Source organism: Saccopteryx bilineata, chromosome 8 (genome assembly GCF_036850765.1).
Source record: "Saccopteryx bilineata isolate mSacBil1 chromosome 8, mSacBil1_pri_phased_curated, whole genome shotgun sequence".
In the NCBI taxonomy this organism is placed as follows: Eukaryota; Metazoa; Chordata; class Mammalia; order Chiroptera; family Emballonuridae; genus Saccopteryx; species Saccopteryx bilineata.
The window spans coordinates 81,018,304-81,043,341 of NC_089497.1; the positions used below are offsets into that span (position 1 = coordinate 81,018,304).

Consider the following 25,038-nt stretch of genomic DNA (forward strand, 5'->3'; position numbering starts at 1 on the left):
AAGATCCAAACAAATGACGTCGCTCTGGCATACACAAGTGACTAGGACGGGATACGCTAAGGGAAAAAGGTTTTGTGAGAGTTATGTTTGCAGAGACTGTAACTGTGTGAGACCTCTGAGCTTCCAAATTTTCAGTGCTTTTGTTATAACTGAAGAGGATAATGGAAATGGAGGATCCTTCTGGGGGGTAAAGCCAAACAAAATCATGGAGCACAAAGATTGGGGAACTTTATTCTAAGAGTAGAACCAATTTTCATCAACAGGTACAGAAGGTTATGAGAAAAGTACAAAACTCATATGGCAGTGTCCCCCCAAAAGAAATTGAAACTAAATGTAAAACTTGATTTATTTTCAAAATTTTATGGCATATACTATCTACTTTCAGTAGTTAACTATCACTGTTTTTTTTCCCCCAACCACTGATTGGCAAGCATGGTTTGTAGCTCATAATAATGAAACATCCATAGCTGCACCAGAGTGATGTGACCTGTGCTACCAAAGTGCATTGTAATCAGGAGCATTAATAGTTGCCTTTGACTTTGCATGTGGTTTAACTGTGTGCTTTGTAATGAGGTAATAATAATTTAATCTTAACATTGGGAATATTGTGACCATGTTTCCTAAGAGTTCAGATAATGAAATGAGAATGATTATAATACCAATGTCAGCATAACCCAGACAACTGAATTAGTTTAATGACAGATAGCAAGATGCATACAATTGGATTATGGAGCTAATTAACCAAAACAGAACATTGTACACAATAGTCAGAAAGGAATTTTCGATTGGGCATGGAAGAAAAAGGAATGTGAAAGCACGTAGGAAGTCTAAATTTTACAAGTTCTAGATGAAAAAGGCAAGTACTTTTTAATTAGTCAAATGTTTTTTCATCTCTATAATAGAAAAAAAATGCTTAGTCAAAAATAGTCACTATATTTTTGACACACCAAAAGAATTATCATGCTTCCTAAAGTTATATTTCTTGATTCAAATGCTGCAACTATTTAGGTAAACAAAAAGAGAAAATTTGATAACAGATTTGATGCCCTATTACAGTGAAGACCAGATTTAATCAGACCTTATTAACAATCATGTTTTTACAAGAAATCAAATGATGCATTGAATCATGCCAACAATATAAAAAATGTTCTCTCTAGTTCTTACGTGTTTTTTTTTTTTTTTTTGAAAAATGGAGTTTCAAATCATCTTATAGATTTTATGGGGATATTATGAAATCCCAGAAAACATAAAACAAAGAACACTGATATTTTGTCCAAATAAACACTAGACTTTGACAATTGTAATTGCCTATTGCTACTGTAACAAATTGCCACAGATCTAGCGACTTAAAATAACACAAATTATTATCTTGCTGTTCTGAAGGTCAGAATTCTGAAATGGATCTTAATGTGTAAAATCAAACTGTCAAGGCTAAAATCAGAGTATTTGCAAGATTGAGTTCATTTTTGGAGGCACTAGGGGAAAATGTTTTAATTTTCCATTTCTGGAGGCATCTCCCTCCCTTGTCTCATGGCTTAACCTCATTATTAAAGCAGCAAATGGCTGGTTGAGTCTCACACATCATATCATCCTAACTCCTCTTCCTCCTTCTTCCACATTTAAGGGCCTTTTTCATCACATTGGACACCTCAGTAATCAAGTATATCTTTCCAATCTTACAGTCAGTTGATTAGCAACTTTAATTTCATCTGCTACCTTAATCCACTTTATCATGTAACATAATCTGTGAATAACATATTCACAGATTCCAGGGATAAGGACTTGAACATTTTGTGGGGCCATTAGTCTGCCTTCCATACTCATCTGCTTGCACATTTGACAGATAGTGTGAATGTAAATTTTGACAAATCCCCATCAGCCTATAAACCTGTGACCAAAGAAAACGCAAAGTTATTAACCACTAAATGCCCAGCACACCTTGTATATAATGCCGCTAAAAGGAGCGTGATTTCGCCACCAGCGATATTGAGAATTTCATGATAAAAGCTTTTGGTCATTCTTCATTTTTCTCAAAAAGTGCAGAAGAACTTAGTTAGATTTTGGACTTTACAGAAATGAAAAAATATATCCACATTAGACAAGTGCCTACAAGATAATGTGTTCTTGTTTTGATTTTCAAAGTATGGGGCAAGAATAATGTTCTTTTCTAATTTTTGAAATACATTGAAGATGAGAATAAAAAATATTAAAGTAAAATAGAGTTATGTGCTACTTCTCTAAGTCTGTTTGATGAACTCTGAGTGGCCTTAAGGAATCCAGAAAAAAATGAACTGACTGCACCTGAGTTGTTTGATGTTTAGGTTGAGAAAAAACTCATACCGACTACTTCAAAGCTCCAAAAAATATTAGCAGAAAAGGGTAGCCAAGTTAAAAGGACTTCTCTATTCTTTACTAGGACTAAAATGTAGATGGAATCCAATTTGTTTTTATAAGTTCAAATCTCTATACTTTAAAAACCACTACCTTTAGGAAGAAGAGATTTAACTTGTATTATACATATACTCTGAAGTTTTCAAAAATGACAGATACAGTAGACAGGAATAACCTGTGCAGTAAATTTATAAAAGTAAAAAGACATGGTTGACAAGCAGCTTGTCTACCAAAACAAGGCTGTAGGTATGAAATGGATTAATGGATATAAAATTTACTTCAAAGATTTTTAAACACCTGTGACTCCTAGGAAGTAAAATCATAAACTATTAGATAATATTGAGAGGATACTTACCTTGATGTTATCACATTGGGCTAATAGCACAAATGAGTGTAATGGGGACTTGCTATGAGCAGAATTTCAAGTCAAAGTAAATTTTACATGTGACTCTATTCAGTTTTACAATTAACAGAAAAAAGTAATGACCTAAAAGCTGTATATAGTTTGAACAAACTGTTGTTGAAAAAGGAAACAGAAAGAGTAAAAATTCTACGTATCATGGGACAGAAAGAAACATGCTATTGCTATTTTGTATTAAATATAGGTAATATCTGTTTAACTAGTCCTTTTGAATTTACATTCTTATTTATAATCTCAAATTTATTTATCTTAGAAATTCCTAATAATATATTATAGTCTATAAAATTTAGATATCCAGTAGAACTTCAACAATGGGTAAAATAAGTTGTGTATTAGAGAAGATAAAAAAGCATAAAGACATACTTTTATATATACTACTTGTTTAATTTGTCCTGTTAATTGATACTAATTGCCATCTTTCACTATTCTATTATTTTATATAATGATAGTAATTATTTAACATAAAAATACACAAGAAATACAGAATTTGAAATAAATATTTGACCTATTTTTCATATTTTAGTATAAAGTAGTAACATACCTGCATAATTATATATTATGTTATGTGATATTGATATTTTTTGGATTGCTATCATTTCACTGTGTGTTCTAGGTTAGCTCTCTAAAAAACTCATCATCCTGGCCCTGGCCGGTTGGCTCAGCGGTAGAGTGTCGGCCTGGTGTGTGGGGAACCCGGGTTCGATTCCCGGCCAGGGCACATAGGAGAGGCGCCCATTTGCTTCTCCACCCCCTCCCTCCTTCCTCTCTGTCTCTCTCTTCCCCTCCCGCAGCCAAGGCTCCATTGGAGCAAAGATGGCCCGGGTGCTGGGGATGGCTCCTTGGCCTCTGCCCCAGGCACTAGAGTGGCTCTGGTCACGGCAGAGCGACGCCCCGGAGGGGCAGAGCATCGCCCCCTGGTGGGCAGAGCATCGCCCCTGATGGGTGTGCCGGGTGGATCCCGGTCGGGCGCATGCGGGAGTCTGTCTGACTGTTTCTCCCCGTTTCCAGCTTCAGAAAAATACAAAAAAATCAAAATAAATAAATAAATAAATAAATAAATAAATAAATAAAAAACTCATCATCCTAGTATTTGTATCTAAAGTGAAAGAGATTAATCTATGCTGAAAATAAACATTAGAAAGTCTAAAAAAAACCATATTCACCTTTGTGCTGCTTTTTAAATGCTCACGCTGCAAGAGAACAATATACTGTAATCACTTGTATCTCCACTAAACACTGAACATCCTGAGAGAAAGCACCGTAATTAATTTTGTTCCTCCAGTACCTAATAGGCCCCAGTACCTAATCTGAAATATAATAAGCTCACCATAAGTACAGTATGAACTTGTCTTTATAAAATTTTAAGAAGTACCTCTTTTTTTGCCAGAGACAGAGAAAGAATCAGAAAGAGGGACACAGACAGGAAAGGAGAGAGATGAGAAGCATCAATTCTTTGTTGCGGCACCTTAGTTGTTCATTGATTGATTTCTCATATGTGCCTTGACCGGGGAACTATAGAAGACCCAGTGACCCCTTGCTCAAGCCAGCAAACTAGGGCTCAAGCCAGTGACCTTTGAGCTCAAGCCATGAATCATGGGGTCATGTCTATGATCCCACGCTAGAGCCAACAACCCTGCGCTCAAGCTGGATGAGCCCACGCTCAAGCCAGCAACCTCGGGGTTTCCAACCTGGGTCCTCCACTTCCCAGTCTGACACTCTAACCACTGCATCAGTGCCTGGTCAGGCTTAAAGAGTATTTAAAAAATATTAACATGTTACATATGGTGGAAATAGTGTACATAGAAAAATTAAGAAAAATAAGAGAATGAGTTTTGTAGCAACCATTTATTTTAGAAGGTGAACTCTCAGCTTGAAGAAAATCAATTTTAGAAACAGTTCTCTTACACTTGGCTCTGTGGTGCAGTGGATAGCACATTGAACTTCTAGAAAAGAAATAGTTCTCTTGAAAAGACAAAAATAAAAAAGATGTTTTAAAGACAAGGAAGCACTTCATATATACACAAATATGAAATTCATACTACATTAACAAGAGACCATATGTCAAATTTTCAAGGAAATCTTACAGATTTATTTCAGTTATGTAAAGAATTCAAGTGAATTGTATAAAGATAATTTTCCGCAGTATGTCCTAAATGAATTGTGGCCAAACCAACTAATATGGTTTAAAGTTGATATCTTTGAAATTTATATCAAAACTTATAGGCAAAGATCTTCAAAAATTGTAAAATTAGGCAAGAGATCTCTAAAAAATTGACTTATCTATATAAAGCTAAAATACTAATGATTTAAAGTTTTTTCCTTTTAAAATATCACTTAGCTCTATGGGTGGAGCACAGAGCGCATTCCTAGCAGCTGTGGCTGATGCAATGCTGTGAGAATACTCCAGCTCCCAGAACCCTCCTGGGTATATCCAGGAAGGGAGCTCACCCGCTATAAGGAAGTGACTCAGTGCCAACCACGCAGCTCCCTGATCTTTTCAGCCATTGGCTTTGAGGAACACACTGTAACATCCTATAGGCTGAACCTGTTATATATAAGCTAGCTTACTTCCTGAATAAAGTAGATCTGCATCACTAAACCTGGTCCCGAGTCGGGTCTCTGCATCTCTGTAGTCCTCACCCCTGTGGGACTTGTCCACATACAGGCACCTCGAACAGGGACCTAGCCAGCATCCAAGGGACGTGTGAGTGACCCTCTGCAATGGGAAACCTTCTCCCCCACTCTCGAGCCCCGCAGGCTCGAGCCCTGCATGCCCTATTGCAGAGTAGGCGAGTTAAAGTTTGTGAAAAGGACCCCTGTACTTACTGGGAGATCCTCTCTGGTTTCAATACCTGGAATGAGGACGCGCCCCTCTGGAACCCAGATAATTGGGCCCGAGCTCTCCAACGTGTTCTGCTGAGGTGCATGGGAGGCAAACCTTCCCTCTCAGCCTCACTCTTGCCTTATTGGCAATACACGCCTGCTTGACCAGGGCTCCGGCTGGGGACCCTCTGCGGGTCCCTAAGGTTCTGCAGGCTACTCCTCTTTCAGAGGAGCCCCTACCTCCATATTTGCCTCCCCCTGTAGAGGAAAAGAAGGGTTGGGCCACTGAGTTTGATAGACTTGCAGCCAAGCGTGCAGAAATGAAACTAGATACATGAGAAACCGTGCCATCTGCTCAGCCACCTGAAGAAGCAGAAGTCGCTACTTCCACATTCCCTGCCGGGGCTCAATGCCCCACCCCAGCCTCTCAGATGCCATTTTCTACCCCAGCTTTAACTCCAACACGTGTTCCTGCTGCAGACCCATGGGCCAGCCTGCACGCCCCCATGTGTCAGCAAAGAGACATTTCCCATGCAGCATCAGGACTAGAGCCCCCTCACCTTTTTCCGTCAATATTAACCCTACCACCGCACGACCGCAAGCTTGGTATCCACATGACCAAAAAACAGCCGTTACTCTCAGAAATACTATCCAGGAAGATGGCCTTCAATCCCCCTATGTTCAGCAATTACTTGAAAATATCAGTGTTGATTTAAATTGACCTCTTGATTGGAAAATGTTAGCCCGAGCCGTCCTTACCATGGGAGACTTAATTCAATGGAAAGCTTTATACAACGAGCAATGTGAAATAATAGGGGAAAGAAATCAAAGGGCTGGTATTAACCTCCTCCGGAAGCCCTCAAAGGAGAAGGGCACTTTGTCTCCCCCGCCGTACAGGCTACAGGACCCCTCAGTATTTTGATCAAGTTCGCCTATGTGCCACTAGAGCCTTTACCCAAACTAATGCTCATGGAAGGTCCTTAAAGCTTTCCAAATTGCTTCAGGGTCCCAATGAGCCATTTTTAGATTTTCTAGGAAGGGTCCAAGAAGCTGTAAAGTGTAAAGCTATGCACACTGATGCCGCCGATGCTCTAACTAAAGAATTGGTGTGGGAAGGTGCCGATGGAGGGTGTAGACAGGCAATAGGGCCAATTAGAGCTGTGCCCCTAGATGATTGGGTCCTCGCCTGCCGAGATGCGGGCAGCAACTCCTCGGCAGCCCTAGCTACTGCTCTTGCAGCCCAGTTGAGTGTCTCCCACCAGGGAAGCCAACTGACACAAAGAGCCTGCTTTGAATGCAAGGGCACTGGACATTTTGCATGGCAGTGCCCTAACAGGAAAGAACAATAAAAAGCCAACTTCTGTGTGCCCCCGTTGTAGAAAGAGATTTCACTGGAAGTGAGATTGTCGCTCAACTACCACAGAGGATGGAAAGCCTTAGAGCCTTTAAATCAGCTCTCAGCCCCGCCCATGAGAGAGCAACTCCACACAGGAGTCTATTGGACCTTACTCTTAACCCAGAATAAGGCCTTTCTAACCCTGCGAGTAGAGGGCCATCCCATCCTTGGGCTCATAGATTCTGGTGCTGATGTTTCTATAATCAGAGAGGAAGATAAAAAGGAAGGCTGGGCCATGCAGCCGGGACCCTTAGTACAAGGAGTTGGTGGAGTATGACCGGCCCAACAAGCCATCCAGCCACTCCATTGGACAGATCCTGACGGGGTGACTGGAGTTTTGTCCTTTATTTATGACTGAATTGCCACATACACTTTGGGGACGGGATGTGCTGTCTTTACTCCATGTCTCTATTACCAGCCAGCCCCACCCCCAATTCTAAAGGCTGCTTCTCAATTAAAAACTCTGGAACCCATCAAACTTACATGGGATACCGACCAACCAATTTGGGTTGAGCAGTGGCCATTAACAGCCTCTAAATTAAAAGATTTACACAAACTAGTTCAGCAACAATTAGAATATCTATTTCTACTGATGAATTAGACCCCCAATTCTCCCTCCTTGAGGGCGACATAGAGCCTACTAGCATCGGACAGCAGCGAAACAGGTATAGTGAATATCAACACTGCTATTGGTTCTGTGTCGACAGCTAGATTAGAACCTGATCAGCCAATCTCAGCTATTGTCCCAGCCACAAAAGGCACTCCTACCGGTGTCCTGTTTCAAAACAAACCCCTTTATTGGGTACATTTAGCACATAGTCAGCTATCTAAAATCACCCCCTGCAAGACTGCAATCTGCATTCTTGGCCAGAAGCTGCAGCGAGCTTGTGTCGCCTTGTATGGCCGAGAGCCTGATGTACTTATTCTGCCAATTCCTCTTGACCTTATACAATTTCTCTTAGCCAATGATTTAGAAATACAGACACTCTTAGCTAACTATACTGGACAAGTAGACAATCACCGCCCCAACAATCAACTCTTACAGACCCTACAAAGAATCTCCCTACAAACCACCCCTCATTCGTATCCACACAGCATCTATCCCTCTTCCACACAGCATGCTTACGTTTATAGATGCCAGCTGGTCCTATTGTGGAATAATGTTCAAAGCACAAACAGAAGGCACTAAATTCCACAAATTTAGCTATGAGAGATCTGTACAAGTAGGTGAACTACTAGCCATTTACTATGCGCTACGCCTTTGGCAACATGGCACCCTTAACATTTTTTCAGATAGTGCTTATGCAGTACAAACAGTCAAAGGCCTTGCCCATTCCACCTTCCGGCCCAAGCAGACATTGCTATATAGACATTCAGCCAGCTTAAAGAACTGTTAGAGGAGCATCAACACCCTTGGTATATTCAGCATCTTTGCTCCTATTCTGGCTTGCCTGGCCCCCTAGCGGCAGGCAATACACAAGTTGACCGTCTAGTTTTAACAGTCTCCCCTATTGAGCAAGCCAGACAACTTCATGCCCGGTTTCATATGTCTGCCCATTCTCTCAAATCTCTCTTTCCCCACCTCACTCATGCAACTTGCAAACACCTTGTTCACATATGTAAACAGTGCAGGCCCTTACTATCCTTAGGCCCCCTACAACTACAGGGTGTCAACCCTCGAGGCTTACAGCCTAATGCTGTGTGGCAAATAGAGGTTACTTATGTCCCCCAATTTGGCAAACTCCACTATGTACACGTAGCAGTAGACACCTTCTCCAGAGCCGTCTCGGCCACGGCCCTAGCAGGAGAAAAAACTACACGTGCAATTCATGCCCTTTGACAGGCCATGCTTTGCCTTGGTGTACCTTGGGAAATTAAAACTGACAATGGGCCCTGTTATACCAGCAGCCAATATAAAGCCTTTTATTCCCAAATGGCAAATCACACACCACCTTGGCATTCCTTATAATCCCCAAGGACAAGCTGTTGTGGAATGGCGACACAGAGACACTAAGCTTCAAATTCAAAAAAGAAAGGGGGGCTATGTACCGGGCCTCACCCGGAGAAGTGCTCCTCAGTGCTGTATTCACTCTCAATTATTTAACTTTTGATTCTGAAGGAGTAACTCCTGCTTATAAACATTGGGGAGGCCTTTGTAGCCACCCAACCCTTTACCGTTGGTATGCTGGAAGGACCCAGCCACAGTTCAGTGGCAGGGACCGCACCCCCTTCTAATGCAAGGAAGAGGTTATGCTTGTGTTTTTCCAGAAAATAGCCCGCATACAATTTGGATCCCAGGAAGGAACATACGGCTACAACTAGTGTCCCAAGATGACCCCACCAACAACGCCTCCAACACCTGCGAACCCTCTGGTTCAGGAGATGGCCAGCCTCAGCCTTGAATGGCTGCCTGGAGGAGGTCCTCACTCTGTTCCTCCTCATGTGTGCTATTAACACAGCGAACTCCCAGGCACGAGGAGATCCTCACGTCTGGGTGGCTGTTCCCCACCCTGGCATAATTATGCCTGTTGAAGTTAATAGCCCATAGTTTCCAGCAGTATATTCCAGTAACTGCTCCCTTAGTCTCCCTTGTGACAATAGTGGCCAGGAATCCCAACAGTGGAACGGCACTATATGGGGTAACCTCAGTGACCCAATGCTACTTAAGTTTAATAACACCGTCCCCTCAGAGGGATGGGTCCTCCTTCAAAATTACACTATGGGGGACTTTGCTGAAAATGGTACTACCAACCAAGGCTCAGTACTTGGCCTACAAGCCCTCCTCCCCTAGCTACCAACAGTTAGGACCACCCCACTAACCTTGCCTTCCCAGGGTCGCCTCTGCCCGTTTTTGTATGATGAACATCTAAGAACACTCCCAAGAGAAGGAATTCCCTGGAGAGACTGCCGCATTGCCTCTGGCCCAGATGCGCAGACCATCAACCTTGGAGTTTGGCATTGGAAGCTGAGAGATGGAATGCAACCATATGCAGTACAAAGCCTGTAGCAAGCCATCTGTTTCGTATTTGGACGCTGGGACCTTTGTAGGAAGGGGGAGTGCACAGACCTACATCCATTTTTTACAATCAAAATGGAACTGTGCTTAATGGCACCTGGAAGGTCTCTGTAACACAATGGGGGGGGGGGAGTGACATCCTGACCCCTAGGAGGAATCCCTTGTTTAAGATCCCTGTTCTATTTCCTAACTAGTCAAACATTACAGAAACTTGTTTCGTTGTTTAATCCAGCTAATATATTAGCATATAATATAATAGGTATTATAGTTGTTTTAGTTCTACTAGGGTTCCATTGCATAATGCGTAGCATTCAGAAGCTACAACAACAGCAAGCTGTCATCCATCAAGTCCAATTGGCCCTAATTAAAAGAGAAGCAGGAGGTGTGGGTGGAGCACAGAGCACATTAATAGCAGCTGTGGCTGATGCAATGCTGTGAGAATACTCCAGTTCCCAGAAGCCTCCTGGGCAGACACAGGAAGGGAGCTTGTCCACTATAAGGAGGAGACTCAGTGTCAACCATGCAGCTCCCTGATCTTTTTAGCCATTGGCTATGAAGCACATGCTGTAACACCCTATTGGCTGAACCCATGTATATAAGCTAGCTTGCTTCCTGAATAAAGTGGATCTGCGTCACTGAACCTGGTCCCCAGAGTCAGGTCTTTGTGTCTCCGTCATCCTCACCCCTGGAAGGACTTGTCCACATAGCTCTTAATGACCGATTTCATTTACTACATAAATAATTTTCCTTCATTTCTTAAAAAGAAAACTATTTCAAGTTTGTCTTCTAAAATATAACATTCTTTAAAAAAATATAAAACATTTAAATAGTTTCAGTTTTAAAGATAGATTCTAATAATATATAAATTACTATTTCTATCAGAAATAGTACAATAAAATTTAAATATTTATTATATTTAAATTACAAACCAAAATTAAGTCAATAATTTTACTAAAATGTATTATTAAAAAGATATAGGAATACCTTGGAAGATATTGTGGGTTCAATTCCAAAACACTGCAATAGAGCAAATATTACAATAAAGTAAGACACAAATTTTTGTGTTTCCCAGTGCATATAAAATTATGTAGTCTGGTATGTTTGTACCAATGTATGTATGTGTGCAAGGTTTGGTATATTGTAATCTATGAAGTGCACAATAACATTATGCCGAAAAAATGTCCATACTTTATTGCTAAAAAGTACTAGTCATATTTTTTTACTTATTCAGCAAGAAGAGGGGTTCAGAGACAGGCTCCCACATGTAGCCTGACCAGGATCCACCTGGAAAACCCACTAGAGAGCAATGTTCTGCTCATCTGGGGCATTGCTCAGTTGTTTAGCAACCGAGGTCTTCTTAACATCTGAGGCGGAGGCCATGGAGCTATCCTCAGCAACCAGGGCCAACTCGCTTCAATCAAGCCATGGCTGCAGGAGTTGGAGAGAGAGAGGGAGGGAGAGAGAGAGAGAGAGAGAGAGAGAGAGAGAGAGAGAAAGAGAGAGAGAGAAGCAAGAGTGGGGAGAGGCAGAGAAGCAGATGAGTACTTCTCCTGTGTGTCCTGACTGGGAATCAAACCTGGGATATTCACATGCCAGGCTGATACTCTACAACTGAGCCAACTGGCCAGGGCAAATACTAGCCATTCTTTTCAGAGAAGGCTCAGAGAATGGAGCCTCTATTTGTGAATGATCTTGTCCTATAATGCCAAAGATCACTATAATGAATAAAATAATAATAAATACTTTGATATAGTGAGAGAATTAGCAAAATGTGCCACAGAGACAAGAAGTGAGCAAATGTCATTGGAAAATAATTCCAAAAGACAATCGATGCAGGGCTGCCACAAACCCCCAATTTGTAAAACACCCAATATGTACAAAACACAATAAAATAAGGTGTGCTTACAGACTGAGTCTTTTTCTAACAAATCTAATATCTTTCCAAGTAGATTAACTAGAAAAATTATCGTTTAGATGGAATTATAATGAGGAAGAGGGTACTTAAGGACAGATACAAAGTACCTCAAGAAGTTTACCATCAGTGTTCTTCCCTATTTTTCCCTTGTAAAGGATTTAGTATATGAGCAAGACTCTGCTATAATCCACTAGGGAAGAAATGTAAAGCTCCTGAATGCCATAAGGATGTTTATGATATCAGGTTTTATTTTCTCAATTAATTGCTGCTGTTAGATCATTTTACTGCTTAAAAAATAAAGTCTTATATCCTTAAGCAAAGGCTGCTGCTTCTTTTTTTTTAATAAAAATTATTTGCTTATTTTAAAAAAAGTTATTTATTGACTGAGTTTTAGAGAGAAAGAAGAAAGGAGAGAAAATTACATAAATACTTATTTATGTATCATTGGTTGACTCTTGTATGAGCCCTGACCAGTGATTGAACCCACAACCTCGGTGTATTAGAATGATGCTCTAATCAACTGAGTTACTCAGCTAGAGCAAAGACTGCCTTTTAAGGAAAATAAAATAGCGGAGAAGAAATTCTGGGACAAATCACATTTATTAAACAGTTTAATGAAACCTTCTTAAAAAAATAAAAATTATGATAATTGCTTCTACTTTGGTTTAAAGAGACCCAGGAAGGTGGAACAAATCTCAAGCAGCAGAAAATGTCTTTAACAGGCTCCATTATTGAGTCACGTACTAATACGTGATTTATAATTACTTTTGTATTTTGTCTGTTTAACACAGTCACATCTAATTGACCAGAAAATTTTGCTTAGATTGTACTAAGCTGTGGCTAAATTTTACTGTTATTTTTCTGGTTTCTTTGTGAACGGCTTAACTTTACTGCATCATTAAACTTTAAATTATATTTTGATAAGAATATTTTATAAAATTTTTCAAACAATACAGTATTCACATTGGAGCTACAATATTCTAAATTCCACTGTCTTATCTTTTTAAAAAACTTAATTCATACACATTCTTTCTGGATTATTAAAAACAATGACACTTTGGATTATTAAAAACAATGGCACTTTGATTTCAATTAAACACTAATTTGAAAGCTATTACTAATAAATGTCAAATGCTAAAGGTGAACTTATGTTAAGTGAATATCAGAACATCTTTGTAGCATGAAAGGAATTTAAGCCTGAGAGTTCTTGGTTTCAGAACAGCTGATTAGGTGTACATTCAAGAAAGGTGGCAATTATCTAACTCAATTTAGAAACTTGCATTATTTTATTTTCAGTTGGGAATGTGAGCTAAGCAATGAATTAGATATTCCTGTCATAAAAAAATAAATAATTGAGTTTGTTGTTTAAATGTCTACTTTGTCCATATTGTCTAGGTGTCACCAAAGTATTGAGGATAAACAGATATGACTAGAATCTAAAGAAAACACTTAGTCACAATGGCAGATTTTCATTTTTTTCCCATTAAACAAAGTAATAGAACATAAATAGCATCATTATGAAGACTCCTTGTATGGCTTACCTTAAATTATATCTGATAACAGTTTCATTTTTTACAGTGAAGATAAAAAAAAAGAGCCCAGGCATGTTAATAGTAGATATTGTGGGCAAATTAAAAAGAAAAATAAAAACAGATCTAACCAGGTCTAGTCAGTTTGAGCATTAATATCCATGTACTTTAGTTTTAGCTTTGTTATCCAAGAAGTAGATAGCAAGTACTTAAAATCATTACCACAAGGCTGGGCTATAAAGTCTAATGCATAAACTCTTAAAACATTATTTTCCAAGTGTATATCTTAAGGCAGTAACAGTTTCTAGTAATACAAGGAAAAATTACCTGAAATGTTTAGATAAGGCATACCTCACACAATATACAAATTCTCAAAATGTATCACATCTGAAGTAACTTGAATCTCTACAAATGCACATACTGGTAATCATGAAATGCACAGCTATAGAAGTAACAAAGAAAGAAACTAATGGAAGGGCCCAACTAAAGGCATAAAAATTCTAGGTCCTTCTCATTTTCCCTTTATCCCTAGGACACCACACATGGCTGTCTATAGTCATGAGTTCAATCATGAGTTCAATTTTCTAGTAGACATAAATTCTGATCTAAACTGAGCCAGAGAGAATAGATGAGACCCTAGAGTACGTTGAGTTGGCCTACTTCCCATCGTCCAGTCGGCCTGCTGCCTAATTGCCATTAGTATCTGAAAAACTGCACTTATTTTCTCAGCTAATATATCTGTTTGAAAGACAGTAAAAGGTGATAAAAAGAAATAAATACATGTCATCACTATAAAAATAAAGAAAAGCAAAAGTGAACCAAACTAAAAAGCATTAAGGAATATACTTACTAAACTATCACTTTCATATTTTTCTATATAAAATAACATTTGCATAATATTTTATTTTAAAAAATTAATAAAAAATCTAAAACTTTTAATTATTTTTTAAATCATAAAACCAGTCCTATATTTTTTAATGAAAATACCTATGGAGAAATAAACCAGTAACCAGTATTTTACAGGCTAGGTTTTATTCTTGAATTATAATACTAGATTCTCAGTCAATTAATAAAAAAATAAATAAAACACCTCAAAAAACATTAAACTAGTTAATCATTTAAGTAATTTATGGTCAATAAATCACTTTTCCCTTAATTCTACTGTATTATTCCAAGGGATAACCAAAGCAAAAACTACCTGTCTTTATTTTACTTATTTTTTAATTATATAAAATGAAACACACATGAGCTCAACAGATGTGAAACTATTTTATATTTTACATAGAACAACATCTTATAACCATATATTGAATTGGAAATGACTTAGAATTTATTTAATCCAATGGCTACATTCAATCCCCCACTCCACATAACCTACTTCTTTTTTCCAGGTTTAAAATGTTTGGAAGGAGCACAGTCTCTTACCCCACAGGTCCACCATTCCCTGCTCTCTGACACCCAGCCACTTCATAGATTGACATAATAAGCCTGATCTTCATGCACATGAGTTTGGCACCTGTCCCTGATTATATCTAACACCTTCAGCTCAAAAGCAAGGAAATACTCAGAAGGTGAAATGGTGCATCCAAGTTTCTAGAGCAGATTGGTGGCTTGCTGGGTCTGCTCAGATCTCCCAGCTCTCAGTTCTGTGCTGTCACTGGGCCTTTGCATCATCCATCCCATGTACAATTTTGTACATAATGAGCCTTAATCGGCATCTGAGTATTGACAGCAGCTAAGAAAGCATGAGAAGGGTGGTTTAATCGTACACTGCCATCACCTTCCCCGCCCCGCAATGTGGAGTGCTGCAAGGAGCTGTGACATGTTCTTTTGGGACATTTCTCCAAAATCTAATGCCTACATGTGACTCCGCAGCCTTTGTGGAGCCCTATTACAAACAGATATTGCAGAAGCCTAACAAATCTGTATTAATATGGAATAAATAAGCAATGCAAAGCCATGCTGTATATCCTAGCACAAATTTATTGTTGTTATTTTTAGATAAAGTCACTGGACCAACTAAAAAGTGAGATTAATTTGATTATATATAATAAAATTTACAACTGTGTAAAAATAAATTGATACCACAAAGGCTAGAAAATTGGACCAACTGCAACCACCACATGGAAATGAAAATATTTAGATAATACTCTACAAAGAAAATGGGCTCAAGTCCATAAAGTAAAAGATGAATAAAATTTGCAATACATAAGCATTTGCAAAAGAATAGTGCTTGCATTCTCCATTTTTTCTCAAAATTAGCAGTTATTGGCACTTTGTAGAGTAATGCTAAGTCACCTTATTAAAAGTTGATTTGAGAGTAAAAGTTTTACATTCTAATTAAAGTAATTAGATCTTACCTCAATGGAATGATTCTAGTGCAACCAGAGGGACGCTGCAGGTTACAGGACTCTGACAAGCTGAACCCAGGGCTCTACATCCAGGTGCCTAACAGTCAAAGCCCATTTCCTGTTCATAAATCAAAAAGCAGAGGTAATCAATTTAAATTGGGAGCTGTATTAGGTAATTTACAGTTCTCTCCTGAATTTATTCTTCAGTTAATACTTTTCAGAGTTACTTTATCAGTTCTTTTCTAGTGTAAGCAACTGTATTTCTTTTTTCTTTTTAAAATGTAAACAATGTATAAATAGGCAGTTTTTTAAACACAGTGTTTTATTTCAAGGTAAATGTGTACATAAATACACAAATACTTTTCTCTCTTGCTCTAACTTGTACATATGTTTACATTTGTACTTTAATTTAGGTAGACTAAATGGCACCCTATTTTGAACCATGCACTACTAAGCATAATAAAAGATAAAGCAGGAAACATATAACTGGATACAAAGTTACTTATTATCTCTTTGGGAGAAAGGGCTAACCAAAGAAAGAAATATGTAATAGAAAGAGCACATGTAGGACTAAAAGGTATTTCTATTGAATAGTTGAGTGAACTTGGATAATTTCTATAACTCTTAGAATATAAATTTATTCACTTTAAAATTAGGATTAAAAATAGGTTAAATTATTCTTAGAATTAGAGATATTGCATATAATGCACCTAGCACTTGACCCGACATGTGCTAAGCATGCAATAATTAATTTTATTATACAGCATTTTGACATTGACAATCTTTCCCTATTTTATATCTGTTCAGCAAATAAGTTTTAACAAATGTTTAAGTTTGCTCACTTATAGTTTGTATTGGGCAGCACCATGTGTATGCAGTCTGCGAAAGGCTGCGGCAGATTGCAAACTGCTAATTACCTTTCTGCTTGAGAAGGGCCATGATTTTGCTAATGTTTGCTGGAGGATGAGTTTTGGGTTGCCCAAGCCAGTTTTGGAGAGAAGCAGAAGTAGTGCAGATGCAGAGTGCTGAGGGGGCTTTGGAGCCCTACTGAGGCTTGTGCAGGCCTTTGATTCCAGGAGGAACCAGAGAACGTGTCAGGGCTTTGCGAGCCCTGAATGAGAGGGAAGCAGTCTTCCCTGTGTGTTAGCTCATCCCCCGGTGCAAAATGTTTTTGGGTTTTTTTCCATTTCTTTCTTTTCTTTCTTTCTTTCTTTCTTTCTTTCTTTCTTTCTTTCTTTCTTTCTTTCTTTCTTTCTTTCTTTCTCTTTCTTTCTTTCTCTTTCTCTCTCTCTCTCTTTCTTTCTTTCTTTCTTTCTTTCTTTCTTTCTTTCTTTCTTTCTTTCTTTTGTATTTTTCTGAAGTTAGAAGAGGGTAGACAGTCAGACAGACTCCCGCATTTTCCCGACTGGGGTCCACCTGGCATGCCCACCACGGGGTGATCTCTGCTCATCTGGGGTATTACTCCATTGCAGCCAGAGCCATTCTAGCTCCTGAGGCAGAGGTCACGGAGCCATCCTCAGCACCTGGCTGAACTTTGCTCCAATGGAGCCTTGCCTGCAGGAGGTAAAGAGAGAGATAGTGAGGAAGAAAAGGGGGAAGGGGGAAAAAGAAGATGGCACTTCTCCTGTGTCCCTTGGCCGGGAATTGAACCCGGGACTTCCACATGCCGGGCCAATGCTCTACCACTGAGCAAACCAGTCAGGGCCTGGTGTGAGACTTTAACAAACAAAATGGCCCACCATTTTCTGGCTCCACTGTTTCTTTACCATCTGCCCGAATCCAGTGGAAACCTGTGTGGTCATGATGGCAGCAGCCCCGGTCCCTACAGTATCTTCTTACTGAGATTGGCTACTCAACATCTCACATTGATGAGCTGTGGTAAGTGATACTGCTGTGTTTCACAGGCTCGTAAATAGGAAAATTACTTTTGCCCCTCTTTTATATAGTTCACTTTCTCTTTGCATTTCTTTTATTTTTTTCTCCCTCATTTCAAAATATCCCATTTTCCTTAAGCTTTATATAATAAGAATAATAATTTGTCATAAAGTATTCGACCGCCAAAATACAGAATAAATAATATTTCTGATTTTTAATATTAAATTCCTCTGCTTTGAGGGGAAAATATGCTTAAGTTAGATCCTGTAGGTTTATCCAGTTTGGAAGTCCCAGACAACTCTTCCTTCTTTCCTCATAAATAACAGAATGTTGGGCAAATAAGTTTAATGTGATTTTTATGCTCACTCTTCTTGTTAAAAAGGGCCACTACTCACATCTGATGCTCTAATGTGATAAAGCCTTTCATGGTTGGGGAGAAGCTTGGTTATGCTAATGTGTGCTGAGGAGGGACTTTCACACTGAAAAGTTTTAAGAGGAGGAGCTAGGAGGCCGTTTTGGAGAGAGACCCCGTTCTTACAGAGAGGGGAGGATACCAGGCTGTAGCAGGGCAGAGAGGCCACTGGAGGAGAGGAGGAGCCAAAATGGAGGCATGCAAAGGTAAGGCCTTTGATTCTAGGAAAAACCAGAGAAAGTCAGTGGCTTTGGGAGCCCTGAGTGAAAAGGGAAATGTTTTCCCACTGTGTGTATTTTCTCACCCGCTGGTTGCGAGCAGGAATAAAGGTAATGGCCCACCAGTTCCTGGCTCTGTGACTTCATTACCATCTGCCTGAATTAAATGCGAACCTGCATGGGCTAGGCGACTGTGATGGCCTTGCACAGAGCTTCCTGATAAGAGTAACCTAACTTGGTTAATACAGGAATTATAAGCTGTGAAAAAAAATTGTTTTAATAAATCAAGATGTGGCCACGAACTGAACCTGACAAGGTCAGGGAAAGCCTACACAATGGCCTTGTGAACTCAGGGAACTAAAGTAAACACAGGATGGTCTAAATCAAATCTTGCTAACTAAAAACAGTTCATGGTGGGCAGTCATGTCCTAGGGAAGAACTTTCTCTAAACAAAGGTCAGTGTTTGCTTTTACTCAAGCCTGTCTTCGGTCTTTTGCATCTAGGATAATGCACCTGATAACACGCCTTTGGAATGTAAAGTCATCTTCCTTCTCCATCAGGCCAGACATCCCGCTGGAGCAGAAGCCAGTAGGCCCCTCATTGTTACTGTTACGTGAACCATTAACTGTTAACTGGCCTGTTCCTGCCAATGCAAAGAAGTTTCAGCATATACACTTTTACTTTTTACCTATCCCAGAGATTTCCCCATTTTTCCTCCTCCTGCCTCTGTAATCTATCACCAATCAATTCCACGAGACCCCGTTTGACTCTGATGAATAAAACAAGCGGTGACACTGCCATTTTCTGGAGCACTTGCTCAATTCGTTGAGACTTTGCTTCCTGGCAATTATCAACTGTTTGGCTCAAATAAATTCATAGAAAGTTTTACAGATTTGTTCATTTTTTTTACATTGAAAAAGCTCTCTTCACTAATTTATTATCAAGTAAAAATCCTTGGTTCAAGCTTTGTGACATTACATCATTAGTACAGTCATATGTACACATACACACATGCACACACACACAGTTCAGGACATTTTAAAATATTTCATTTGTGGGGAATGAAAAGAATATGCAATGGGAAAGACTGAAGTTCACTACTCATTTTCAGCTTTATTTAAAAGTGCCTCTAGATTCTACTTATAGGCAAGGTTGTTCAAGAAATCAAGTATTATTCATGACCTGGTGGTTCAGTGGATAAAGCATGGTTCATGCATGCCTTGGCCGGGGAAAGGTTGTGGATCATTGCACATAAAAGAAGTGATAAATGAGTACAAATTGTGAATTTTCTTAAGCAGAGTATATAAAAACAAAACAAGAAAACAAGCAAAAGAACAACTGAATGCACGCTATAATTCAATTTAGCAAAGTTTCTATATGTTGGTCAATTAAGTTTGTAAAATATGATTTTTTTGTTTGCTCGTTTATAGTTTGCATTGGGGGCTGGGCAGTGCCAGGAATATGTTGTCTGTGAAACTTGCAAATTACTTTCTTGCTTGAGACGAGCCATTGTTCTGCTAATGTTTGCTGGAGGAGAGGTTTTCATGCCAGGAAGTTTTGAAAAGAGTAGAGAAGATGGAGAAGAGAGAAAGAAGCCATGTTTGCAGAGTGAGAGAGGAGAGAATGCAGAGTGCTGAGGAAGAAGCCATGACAGCGGGAAGGAGAAGGTGTGCAGATAAGGAACTAAGCTGAGGGGCTTTGGGAGCCCTGCTGAGACTGGTGGGGCCTTTGTTTCCAGGACAAACCGAAGAAGATTCTCCTGGTTGTGGAACCAGATAATGTGTCAGGGCTTTGTGAGCTCTGAATGAGAGGGATGTATTTTCCCTGTGTGTTTGCCTGTTGGCCGGTGTGAGACTTTAGTAAAGGAATGGTCCACCATTTTTTGGCTCCATTGTTTCTTTACTCTCTGTCTCAGTTCAATGAGAATCAGCATGTGAATGGCCATGACAGTGGGAACTGCTAGCCATACACTGTGGGATTAGTGTGATATTAACAACCACTCATTTGTATGGTTATCATTTTACTAATTTACAGAGAATAATTTTTCCCAAAACAGTTTTCTTCAAGCCACTCTACTCATCAAGAACTAAGAAAAATTCCCATTGTCAATCACATAAATTTCATTTTCAGTTTTACATCCATAGAAAACCAACCATGAGCTAAAATATCAACTCTGAATACTTATATATGGCTTTGAGGCTCTCTGTCTACCTCTAATGTTCTGAAGGTAATGACTATGCCTTCCCTTGCCCTTAATCTACTCTAAAGAAGTTCTCTTTCCTGACTTCCTCATTCTCTTGTCCTCATTCTCTTCTCTGCTTCTTGACTTCCTCATTCTTGTCTCTGCTTCTATTTGTATGTATCAATAAACTCCTGTAAGTGCTGGGAGTGAGGGCCGTCTCATAAAACCTGTACAGGGGATTGTGAAGCAGTCTACCCTAGTTCTTCAGTGCAGGTCATGTGGTCTCCGAGAAGTCACTGTCTCCTTGACAATCATGAAACCTATTCAAGCCTAGGCATTTTCTTTCTCTTTATTTTTTAAGACTACACTAAACTCTAATCTTCGAAAGAAGAGTAGAGATAATCATATTCGTACTTTTTATATTTCCCTGTAAAGCCAGTAGCCATGGCCACCGTCACAGCCGCCTGGCCCACGCAGGTTCACATTTGATTCTGATAGATGGTAATGAAACAACAGAACCATGAACTGGTGGGCCATTAGCTTTAATCCTAGCTTGCACCAGGCGGGCAAGTAAAAACACACGCTGGGCTCCAAAACCCACTCATTGGGTGTTCACAAAGCTACTGACTTATCTAAGTTTTCTAAAGTCAAAGGTTTCTAACCTCACCAGTCTCATTCACCTCTGTCCCCCATCTCCTTCTCTCTGTACAAACTCTGCACTAACTGGCTTCTCCTTCAGCACTGCACCATCTTGGCTGCTTCTCCTCTCCTCCATGTGGCCTTTCTCTGCTCTCGCTCTAATGATAATCTCAGGAACCAAGAGAGCAAGCTCCAATTCTGCCCCCATTTTATAGTGTAGAAATCAAAACCTTTAATCCAATATACAAACAAGGAAGTCTTTGATACAAAGTCACTTATCTGCCCTGGCCGGTTGGCTCAGCGATAGAGCGTCGGCCTAGCGTGTGGAGGACCTGGGTTCGATTCCCGGCCAGGGCACACAGGAGAAGCGCCCATTTGCTTCTCCACCCCTCCGCCGCGCCTTCCTCTCTGTCTCTCTCTTCCCCTCCCGCAGCCAAGGCTCCACTGGAGCAAAGATGGCCCGGGCGCTGGGGATGGCTCTGTGGCCTCTGCCTCAGGCGCTAGAGTGGCTCTGGTCGCAACATGGCGACGCCCAGGATGGGCAGAGCATCGCCCCCTGGTTGGCAGAGCGTCGCCCCATGGTGGGTGTGCTGGGTGGATCCCGGTCGGGCGCATGTGGGAGTCTGTCTGACTGTCTCTCCCTGTTTCCAGCTTCAGAAAAATGCAAAAAAAAAAAAAAACAAAAAAAAAAAACAAAGTCACTTATCTGAGGCATAATGGGATTCCTCATGAGAGTGCAGCACCCCACATCAAAAAGTGTGGGAAAGGCTTAGTCCCAAAACCAAGCCCTAGGGTACAAGGATCCTGCCTGCCCACAGACCACCTCAACATACATTAATACAATCACACCCATCCCAAGCAATCACCAAGGCAATGGGCTTCCACATGGGCAGCACCATCTTTAACAAAGTGAGCATAATATATTTTATCTGCCCAACATCCCCCAAAGCTTCCATCTCAATATTGGGCTCATAGTTTCTGGCTACTAAAGAGGATACACATGATATGTGAGCTAGAAAACAATACATGTTCATTTTTGATGAATTAGATCAGGGATTGGCAAACTATGGGCCATGGGCCAAATTCAGCCTGCTGTCTATTGATAAGTAAAATTTTGCTGGAACACAGCCATGTTCATTTGCTTGTGTATTGTCTATGTATGCTTTCTTGCTATAATAGCAGATTTGAATAGTTACAACAGAGACTGTCTGACCCACAAACCAATAATATTTACTATTAGGTCTATTTATAATATGTTTGCTTATTTGTAAATGACATCAGTGGTTCTTCAGTGTAGTCTCCTGATGAGATCTGGCCCATTCACAGCTTTAAGCACTGACTCCAGTCAGATAATATTCCATAATCTAGTTGTTCTTAAAATGTGCACCCTGGATTGATATCACCTGGGAAGTTGTTAGAAATGCAAAATTCAGGCCCCATCCTAGGCTGTAGATCAGAAACTCTGTAGATGAGGACCAGTAATTTGTCTTTTGATTAGCTCTCCAAGTGCTTCTAATGCACATCAAAATTTGGGAACTAACTACTGAATTAGACTATAACGGCCCAGCCTGGATGTGGCAGATCCAGTTTTTTTCAACTGCTACTAGAGTATACAGAGATTTTAAGTGATTAAAAGATATAAATAATGTTTCACTTGCCCTGAAATGTAATACCTTGAGTGTACACTAAAAAGCAGGATTACTTTGGTTTGAAAATACTATAACACTTCCAATAAATGTTAATATAGCCACTAGAGATCTATCCAAAAGAAAGAAAAAAATCCAAGCATGAAAGTGTAAAATCTATCCCAAAATAGACTGAGCTATCAAAGCACTATAGCAGATAAGCTTCGATTTGTAGAGGGCTGCCTGTCAAGACAAAACTTTGCGAAATGATTCTCAGCAAGGACCAGAAGTGAACTGCCACTCACTACGGGACTCTGCTAATCGAGGATTTGTTCCAACATGCATATTCCATTTCTAAGTCTCAAATGTGGCCGAACAGCACTTTCCATGATAGTGTGTGGGTAGAAATAAGGAATAATCATCACCATGCCTTGTAGAAAAGAAATATATATATAATTACATTATATAAGATAGACAATTTTCACAAACTGATATTTAGAATTTACAAAAAACCTATCTTCTTCAATGTTTCCTTTTAAAACACAGAGTGGTACCAGAAGCTATGGCTATGATATGATTTGGAATATACAAAAAACATGGCAACATATTGAGAAAAGACAAGCGTGATAAAGTTCTTCTGTAAAGACCTTTACCTCAAAGTAGTATATTTAATTATATTTAATGCTGAAAGTTTGGCAGGTATATCAGGAAGCAAGAGTAAAATTATTTAACCTATTGCAGGGCCTCTATGTAAAGGTTAAAAGAAACATGTCAATCAATAAGAATAAACTATTGATTGACAGCCTCTAGAAAGCTCACATTATTTCTTACTCGTAAAAAAATCATTGTTTCCACCCAACAGTCTAACCATATTTCCATTTTGAAAACATCATATAGATTCAGTAAGCTTTAACATATATATAAACATTTTATTCAATATCCATTTAAGAGTGTTCTGATTTTAATATATATTATATATCTATGGAACGTAAGAAAAGTAGTTAGATAGAATATTGGGAAATATGGTCCTGGATTTCATATCTATGAATTTAGTCAATGATTGACCACTGTTAGATGATCTGCTTGTATTCTAACTCAGAATTAAATTTTCAAAAGTTAACTCATAATTTAATTCCAAGCTTAACAAATATACAATTTGGTTCACTTATGATAACACAACCCACTCTCAAAGAAGAGGACTATACAATCATATCAATGTATAAGAATTACCATCCTATGTAAAGATAAAAACTATGCTTCACTCAGAAATCACTCAGAGGAGATATAATACCTATCTAGAAGGACAGTGAGTCACAAATAACGTGAAACAAGAAAGAAGCAGAGGCTGAGTATGTTAAAGAAAATAATTAGAAGTAATGCTCTAAAATTTTTAGGAGTAGAAAACTAGGCCAAATGTTAAAAACGTTTTATAGCAAATCCATTAGCCTCTAGAATGAACCTCCAGCAGAAGCTTCTTCAATTGAGTCATTTAAAATTAGACAAAAAGCCTAACTTTGCCAAAATACCACAAAGAATTATTCAAGAAATGACTAGTGAGGTGTACTAAAGGAATGATTTATTTCTTTATTCATCTTTTACAGAGCCAACTGCCATATATCCAGTTCTTCTTCTCCTTCTCCTCCTCCTTCTTTTTCATTTTTTGTTAACTCAGTGAGAGAAGGCGAGGCAGAGACAGATTCCTACATGCACCCTGAGTGGGATCCACCTGGTAAGTCCCCTACAGCACTGGTCCCCAACTGTTTTTGGGCCACGGACCGGTTTAATGTCAGAAAATATTTTCACGGACTGGCCTTTAGGGGGGGATGGATAAATGTATCATGTGACCGAGACAAGTGTCCAGACTGAGTCTTAGATGGATGTAACAAAGGGAATCTGGTCATTTTTTAAAAATAAAACATCGTTCAGACTTAAGTATAAATAAAACAGAAATAATGTAAGTTATTTATTCTTTTCTGTGGACCGGTACCAAATGGCCCACGGACCAGTACCAGTCCGCGGCCCAGGGGTTGGGGACCACTGCCCTACAGGGCAATGCTCTGCACATTTGAGGCATTGCTTCATTGCTCAGCAACCAAGCTCTTCTTTTTTTTTTTTTTTTTTTTTTTTTTTTTAATTTTTTATTTATTTTTATTTATTCATTTTAGAGAGGAGAGGGAGAGACAGACAGAGAGAGAGACAGAGAGAGAGACAGAGAGAGAGAAGGGGGGGAGGAGCTGGAAGCATC

General features: G+C 39.4%; 1 protein-coding gene across 1 annotated transcript in view; it reads right to left on the reverse strand.

Moving 5' to 3' along the window:
• Positions 1 to 17,118, reverse strand: part of NAALADL2 (N-acetylated alpha-linked acidic dipeptidase like 2) — a 1,182,199-nt gene extending 1,165,081 nt beyond the window's left edge. The window contains exons 1-2 of the mRNA XM_066241017.1: positions 16,760 to 17,118; positions 15,852 to 15,960 (exon numbers count right to left, since the gene is read on the reverse strand). The gene's annotated coding sequence lies outside the window, so the exon portion shown is untranslated. The remainder of the gene's footprint in view (positions 1 to 15,851; positions 15,961 to 16,759) is intronic.
• Between the last annotated feature and the right edge of the window lie 7,920 nt (positions 17,119 to 25,038).